Raw genomic sequence first — 9450 nt, 5'->3', positions numbered from 1 at the left:
CGCGGACGCGGACGTGGACGCGACAATATTATTTATATCAATATGTAATAGTAAGTATGAAATATTTATTAAATTTAATTTAAATAAAATTAATTATAATATTCTTTATTTTACAGATTATTATTTTCTACGTCAATAAAAAAAATATATATATAAATATAAATAATACGAGTTTAGAATAATTGACCAAAACTAGCTTGAAAATGATTTATTAACAATTCACGATGTTTCGACCATGTGGTTGTGATCCTTTTCGAGTGAATATACTGAAATTTTACATATATATGGTTGGATTAAATTATTTATACAAAATCATGAACAAATCCATAAGAAGAAAAGCAGCAACTCACAAATAGACGTTGATTAAATTGTATCTCACAGTGTCACATTTATGTACGTTAAAATGGTAGAAATCACAAAGTTAAAAAGCTTAAAAAGAAGCAAGCAACATGTCATGACGAGCGATCGTCATGTCAATTTATCTTGGAACATTATGACACCAGGACCACATCGCTTATGAAGTCTTGGATTGTTTATAAGAAGAAGATCTGTACATCAAACCAACAGCTAACCTTTCTATTACGTTGCAGAAGATATGACTTAATGCCGTCACACATTAAAAATTTGAAGTTTAACTTATCGTTTCATAGTAATAATGTTAATCGTAAGTTTAATAATGTCATTATAGAATATCAACATAAACTGTTAAATTTAGAGATTAAGGATTTAAATTTTAATCTGAAATTCCTAAGATCAAGAATCAGAAATGTGGAGGAGAGTTTATCTGTTTGCTTACCTCGAGATCTAGTTAACGGTTTTTTTGAATTGAGTAAGCATAGAGTTCAAACATTTAATCACAAAAAGAAAATAAATGCAATTAAAAAACTCAATTATTTAAAACGAAAATTTGACATGAATTTGGATCCGTTTAAGAATATTGATAACTCCAAATGGCTAATCAATGTTAGTAATAAAAAGATTCCTGACACAATTTCTGATATTTTGAGCCTTGGCGATAATTTTGCACTGCCATTACAACAATCCAACAAGAGGGATTGCTTGAGCTACACATTGGATGTTGTAAAAAATATTAAGGCGAACTCATGTAAAATACCCAAGGATGTTCTAACAGATACTAGAAACTCAATTGTGTATTCACTCCAAAAATTTCTTCGAGATAAGAAACACATTGGTTATACAGATAGATTCTTTCTTAGAGGATTTTCACAGTGCCAAGAGTTTTTACATAATAATAAAGATGTTTTAGTGACTAGAGCAGATAAAGGACAAACGACTGTAGTTTTAGATAAAATTGATTATTTACAAAAAATGCAAACGGCACTTAACGATCCCTCCACATATAAGATATTAAAGAAAGATCCGATTAAACCTCTCACTAATAATTTGAACTCGCTTGTCAAGTCCTGGCGTGCTAATGACCTCATTGATGATAAAACGTATAAATATCTGAACTGTACAAACGGTAATCTTCCACGGTGTTACGGACTCCCTAAGATACATAAGAGTGGTTTCCCGTTACGAATTATTGTTTCGTCACTTGGCAGCCCACTATACAATATATCGAGTTACATCCACAACATAATACTTTGCTCTATTAAAAAACCTAACTCACATATTAGAGACAGCTAGTCTTTCGTTAAAATTATTAAGGATAGAACCATAGATGACAGTGAATTGATGATATCTTTGGATGTCACCTCACTTTTTAATAACATCCCCAAAGACTTAGTTTTGAAAGCAATAACAAAACGATGGGATGATATATCAAGAAAAACTAAATTAAATTTGGCGTTTTTTTATACGCGATTGAAACCATTCTTCAACCAGTTTTTGCTTTGATGGACAATTTTACGAACAAATCTTCGGCAGTCCGATGGGATCCCCGTTATCCCCAATCTTAGCTGATATAGTTATGGATGATCTCGAATCACACTGTTTAAATTCGTTGGGTTTTTGCGTTCCTGTATATTACAGATATGTCGACGACATCTTCGCTATAGTACCACACACAAAAATAAACGAAATACTAACTACGTTTAATAATTACCACGAACGGTTACAATTCACATACGAAATCGAATGTAATTCTTCAATTAATTTTTTGAACACTACTGTCATTCGTAGCGGTAATAAACTTATAACGAATTGGTATAAAAAACCTACATGGTCGGGTAGATACATAAATTATTTTTCGAATCATCCTTTCAAATACAAATGCAACACTATCTATAATCTCGTTGACCACGCGTTACGTTTATCTGACGACCTTTTCCACACAGATAACATTAAAACAGTCAAGAATATTCTGTTAAACAATGGTTTCCCTAAACAAATTATTAAACGTTTTATACATAAACCAATCAATTTTTTAAAGTACAATAACAATACAAATAGCACCATGGACTGTGAACCACCGGAAAAAATTCCATACATTTCGTTACCATATGTTAGGGAAGTTACTGACAATATTGCATATTCATTAAAAAATATTGGTTTAAATGTCGTCTATAGTTTACCTAAAAAACTTAATACTCTAATAAAACGGGGTAAAGATATCCTACCTAAAGATCAAAATACGAATGTAGTTTACCAAATAAAATGCAGCGATTGTACGGCCTCATATATAGGCCAGACAAAAAGACATCTTTGCAGACACGAGTCAAAGACACGAGTCAAAGAACATTGTAATAACATTAAATTACATCCGTCATCTCATTCCGTCGTAAGTAAACACAGATCGGACCTCGGGCATGATTTCGATTGCAAAACATATAATATTTTATATAGCGAGAAAAATGTAAGAAAGAGAGAAATAGCAGAGATGTTCTTCATTAAAAAACTCGATAACACGATCAACTCACAAAAGGACACAGAGAATTGAAATAATATTTATGACAAAATAATAAAGGTCGTTTAGCTATTCTTATCTGACACTTTAACAAAAATTGACGATCGCTCGTCATGACATGTTGCTTGCTTCTTTTTAAGCTTTTTAACTTTGTGATTTCTACCATTTTAACGTACATAAATGTGACACTGTGAGATACAATTTAATCAACGTCTATTTGTGAGTTGCTGCTTTTCTTCTTATGGATTTGTTCATGATTTTGTATAAATAATTTAATCTAACCATATATATGTAAAATTTCAGTATATTCACTCGAAAAGGACCACAACCACATGGTCGAAACGTCGTGAATTGTTAATAAATCATTTTCAAGCTAGTTTTGGTCAATTATTCTAAACTCGTATTATTTATCTACTAGCGACTTGAATAACTAATCAATATAAATATAAATATATATACATGTATAAATATAAATATATAATACAAAAAATGTATCGTCTCTTTCTTTTCTTACCCTCCTCCTCCTCTCTTTTATTATTTCTTTCACATCCTTATTCTGTCTCGCTCACACTTATTTTTTCTCATTCTTTCTGTTTCTCTCTCTCTCTCTCTCTCTCTCTCTCTCTCTATATATATATATATATATATATATATATATATATATAATATAGTATGCGTATTTATTTTTTTTTCTTCACGAAGCGACATAATCTCTGAGAGATTTTTTCTTCTTCACTGTTCTCGGAAGCTTATACTCTTCGATCTCGCTTTATCCTAATTTTTTTTTATAAATGTTTTAATTAAAAATAAAATGATATTAGGAGAGCTGGATAACAAGAAAGTATACAGATATCATTCATTTATTAACTAATTTAATTATATATAAAATTAATATATCAAAAGACGGTAGTATCTTGCGTCATACAAAAATAAAATAAAATCATATTTATTAGAAGAACTGCGTAAAGAAAAATTTCTTCATATATATATAATTACAAATTTATATTAATAACTAACCTAATATTTCTTTATAATAAAATAATAATTATTTTTATTAACTAATCTAATTATTATTAATTGTTAATTAATTAATAACATACGCGCGTCATGTGAAATTTTGATTGATTGATCAAATCATCATCATTCGTACATTCATACATACGCGCATCATGTCACACACACACACACACACACACCATATCATATCATTATAATAATAAACTCTATTTGGTTTGATTGAATTCGAGGTGTCAATATACTGTTTTCTTCTGTATAATTTTCTGTACAATCTGCTTTTAATAACTATAATCTTCCACAAGATCCTTAAATTGTTCGCAAAAGGGTCTCCATTTTGCCTTTTCTGTTGGAGACTTGAGCTCATCTTCATTTATCTTATCAATCTTCATATTGAGAAAATTCTCTCTGAATACTTTATAAATTTTCTCATCATGAAGCGTGAGTTTCAAAAATTTTGGGTCGACTGAGCACAAAATCTGAAAATAGTAATAATATTAAAATAGTAATATTTTTTGCATTTTAATTCTTCATTTATTTGAACGCTTTTATATGTATAATACTTATATTTAAATAAATCTCCGCATGTTCCATAGCTTTTATTGCCCACATTGCTTCCACGGATGGCTAAAATAATAATACGATTAGGCCCGTATTCTCAACCTTCTTTTATCGATTTGCAGTTCCAACTCCATCTCGCAATTCATTATGTCCTTATTTTGTAACTATAAAACATATTTAAATAAATCATTAGCGCATACAAAATAACTCCTATGTATTATATTGCTTCTTTATTTTTTGTATTATACTAATGAATAAAAGAAATACTAGGATAGCAGCGTAACAAGAAAATATTTCTTATATATGTATGTATGTATGTGTAAGTATTTTGTTGTGTTACGCTACCATCCTACTATTTCTTTTATAAATATATAATTGTTAATGTAAAAAATAAAATAAATCTAAACGTATATCAACAATCAACAATTTACTTATAAAAAAGGTAATAGGATAATAGCGTAGCAAGAAAGTAGTTATTATTATGAAAAAAATATAATACGTCACATATATGTAGTGTTGCATATCACATTTATGTAGTATACATTGCAAAATGTACATCCTTCTATTTCTTTCTTGAATACATATTTATATAATGATATTTGCAACCACTTTCTTGTTACGTTACCATTTTACTATTTCTTTCATAATAATAACTACTTTCTTGCTACGCTACCACCCTACTATTTCTTTCATAAGTACATAATTATTGATGTAAAATAAGGGAGCGAATAAAGGCTAATGTGTATTTTTGATAGCACTTATAACAGTGCTATGAATGCTATGAGCTAAAAAATGTATATAAATTTTCTTTATAATTTGTCTCTTTATTTATTATTTTATTTATTCACTTCCTTATTTTATATTAACAATTATAAATAACAAGATACATTTTGCAATATTATACTACATATATGTGATATACTATATTTTTTTCATAATAATATAATAATAATAGGAGTAGTGGAAATTATCACAGAATCTGTGACGATCCTTTGGGAGGATATGTTGTGTGCTGTCTCGCACTTTCAATTTTCGATTTTTTAAAAAAATGCTGTACAATGACAATCGTGTATAATTGAGATGTAATTGTAACTAATTTTAATTTGTTTCACTTGAAAAGGACCACAATCATATGGTCGAAACGTCGTGAAATTTAAATAAATTTATTATCTGCTAGTTTTGGTCGATCATTTCCACTACTCCTATTGTTCTGACTAGCGATCTTTAATAATAATTAAGATAATAATAATAACTATATTTTCTTGTTACGCAACCATCCTATTATTTTTTCATAAGAATATAATTGTTAATATTGTTAATAAATATAAAATAAAATAATTACTTGATTCTTATAAATCTCTTCTTCTTCTTCTTCTTCTACCAATTATGACCCTGAATTCTCTTATAAAAGCGAGCTAACCGCACACTTAAGCTATATCACATCAAAACACACGTTATGTTGTTTATAACCCCGCACCATACCTGGTCAACTTCTATATGAAATTTCAGGCTACATTAGTTCATTCTGGTATATTCACCCAGGGGGCGATTGTATCACTTAAACCTAACCTAACGGCTAAACTCACACTGAACTGTCGTATTGGGGTATCTATCATGTATCTATAATAGAAAAAGACGATAAGTGAAGTAAAATAAAATAAAGCGTGTGTGGAGCGAGTGAAGAATTTATCTGATAAGGTAAGTTGTATATAAAAATAGAAATATAAGAAATTATGGTTGTTAGATTATTATTTAGTAATATGCTTTTATATATTGATTTTATATTTAAATGTTAACTTGTATTTTTAAATTTCTTATACTTTTATTTGCAGCTTTTAATCGTAATCATGGTAAAAATTGAATGGTCTGCATCGTACCAGGATGTAAATCTAATTCAAAGGCACCTGGTCATTTTTTTCCAAAAAATCCCATATTATCACAAAAGTGGAAAGAAATTGTAACAATAATATTATTCTTAATGCTTCGTCTGAAGAATTAAGAAAATATAGAATATGTCATTTGCATTTTTCACCAGAAGATTACATTTATTCATTACATCGTCGAAGACTGGAACATCCCTGCTAAAAATGATCTATTGAATCCGATTAGTTCCGCATTAAATTTGGTGAAACTGAATCGGAATAAATGTGTTTTCAATCCGGTCAATCGGATGCCCGATTAGAAGTGAATCGATTTTAATATCAAGTCAATCGGAATCGTTTTTAATTCGGCATTTTTAGATTGATCTGAATCCGCCGCTATCAGTTTTAATCGTATTTAGGTCCAATCCATTTTAATCGGGTCAATAAAGTGACCATGTGAATCGTTTTGAATCCGTATCAATTGTGAAATTTTAATACAATTTCGAACTCCAATCTAATGCGATATTTCTGGATTGATCTGAATCCGCCGCTATCGGTTTCAATCGTATTTAGGTTCAATCCATTTTAATTGGGTCAATAAAGTGACGATGTGAATTGTTTTGAATTGGCATCAATTGTGACATTTTAATGCAATTTCGAATTCTGATGCGATATTTCTGGATTGATCTGAATCCGCCGCTATCGGTTTCAATCGTATTTACGCTTAATCTATTCTATTTCAATGGGGTAATAAAAGTGAATAATAAATAATATTAAGTAAAAGATACATTAAAACAAAAAGTTCCATTTATTTGCAGATATATTTTACATTTTTATTGCGCCTCAAAATCATTAGGTAATACACATAAATATCGGGCATTGCAAACATTTACAAGCACAACTTTTCTACTTACAGCAGTTACAGAAACTTCTGTAATATCGTCAAAATCTTCACACCTTATTTTTTCAATGTGCAATACATTAAAAGGTTTACAGTCAAAAGTTAAGATTTTTGAAATTCTGAAATAACATTTATTATTAAAGCTTATTATGTCCACTATTTGTCCAAATTGACCTGACTTTAATTGAATCATTGTATCAACAGTGCAGTTTGCTTTTTTGTATTTTATACTGTGAAAAACTTTATCTTTATATATATTTCTTATATATTTTACAGAATCCTGTACCATACTGTTTAAAATAATGTTTCCCAATAAAAGTAACGTAATCTTCCCCATAAGTATATAATGTAGACAAATTTTTATAATTGAATAAGTTTGAACAATAATTTTTTAATTCAGGTGACGAATACTGAACATTGTCAGTTCTGAAATGTATTGTCTGTAGAAATTTGTTTGCTACTTGTTGGTCCATGCCATTTGGACCATTTGATTAATAATTTTAATTGATAAATATTGCTCTCGAAAGAGAACATAGAACTTGCCCAAAGATTGCCATTTTTTTTTTACAGATTTAACAACGTGTAATAAACTATGAATGTTAAATGTCATTGAATTATTTCCAAAATACATTTGATAATATGCTACAAATTTTAATAAATCACGTTCACATTCTAATAAATCTTTTTCACTAATTTTTTTTTTAATAAGGTATGCATGCTTTTTATCAGTAATGAGTAATGTACTAAAGCTTTATCATTGAGGATACCTACTAGACACGGTAAACTATAACACAGCATCCAAAATTTTATTTCGGAAGCCTTCCATTTTTCTCGATCTTTTAAAGGTCGTGGACGTCTATGAATATCTTGCGTGGGTTTTATGGACTTTAAACGGTTTTCTATTATTTTTAATTCATTATTACTTAATTTAAATATAGAATTTATTTTCGACGAAGTCCACGATTTATATATTTGTTGATCAACACCTAAAAGCGTACCATGCATATAGTCATAAGCAAATGACCAAACCATATCGATGTTTGGAATTTGCGATAAACTGATATCGTTTTTTACTCCTCTTTCATGATATTTTCCTGAAGTAGTTACAACATGTATATCTGTTAAATGATTTTCGTGACTTCTTAATTCTGAATCATTTTCTTCGATAGGATACCTTATTCTTCTAACATCTTTGCAATACTCTCCTCTATGATAGCACCAGCTACACCCATAATAAGCATTAAATTGTAATCGATTCTGCAAAACCGGTCGACATTTAGAATCCACACAACAAGTTAAGGGGCAAAATTTAAGATTAAGATTTTTGTTCTCTAAATCAGTGACTTCAATTCCTTGCTTGTATAAAAAAATCTACTTGTTCAATAAACTTTAAAAAGTATAAATTAACTAAATCACTGTTTGGTTCTTTTATATACATTGAAAGTCCTGCTAGTAGTACATATTTATATCTAATCTTTGGTGACAAAAAATTTAAAACTTGATTTGAAGAGGCTCAAATCCTTGCTTTCCGCTTTTAGTCAAAGGTGCACCATCAGTGTTGAAATTATACGTTAAGTAATGAGTGTTTTCACTATTGATTTTTTTGTATAATTTACTGTCATATACATTTTCTATTATATTCTCGTTTTCAGAAAAATTGTTTCCTTTATTAATATAATTAAAAATATCATTTTTAGTTTTTGAATATGAAAATAACATTTTTAATTGATACATTAAGTCTATTGACATAAAATAATTTTTCGATTTTAGAGATATATTGATATTGTTTGTACACAATTCACAAATTGCTGTTTTTTTTATAAAATTTTTTTTTGACGTAGAATATACAATCTTTTTATTACAATTATCACAGAAGTAGTGATAAATTATTTTATCATCTGGAGGATCAAAAGCTTTGCTTAGTATACACTTAGATATACTTAGATCTTTGAATTTAGGTCCTGCAAGTAATTTTATCATATTAACTAATTCAGATCTTGCTATATCTGATACTTTAAATCGAATACAGAAAGCCATGATCATTGTCATTACATCTCGTACTGTGATTTGAGTCTCTTCAAACATTACAGTATCATCAAAATTCGTATTATCAATATCATCATTTTCGCTATCATCGGAATAATAATCACCTGTGTGATAATAATCAGAAGCAATGCTATTTTCATCTTCACTACTATCATGTACACTATTGTTTAAAATTTTGTCATCGGTTCCATTGAAAT

At 28.8% G+C, this 9450-nt stretch overlaps 1 pseudogene; it reads right to left on the bottom strand.

The window, feature by feature from the left end:
- Nucleotides 1-4527: 4527 nt before the first annotated feature.
- LOC145947328 (uncharacterized) lies at nucleotides 4528-8956 on the bottom strand (annotated as a pseudogene).
- Between the last annotated feature and the right edge of the window lie 494 nt (nucleotides 8957-9450).

This window comes from Prenolepis imparis, unplaced genomic scaffold (genome assembly GCF_030444845.1).
Source record: "Prenolepis imparis isolate NDT839.2.m4 unplaced genomic scaffold, iyPreImpa1.0 SCAF_66, whole genome shotgun sequence".
In the NCBI taxonomy this organism is placed as follows: Eukaryota; Metazoa; Arthropoda; class Insecta; order Hymenoptera; family Formicidae; genus Prenolepis; species Prenolepis imparis.
Note: the sequence above shows the minus strand (reverse complement) of the source record. Positions and strands in the feature narration are given on the sequence as shown.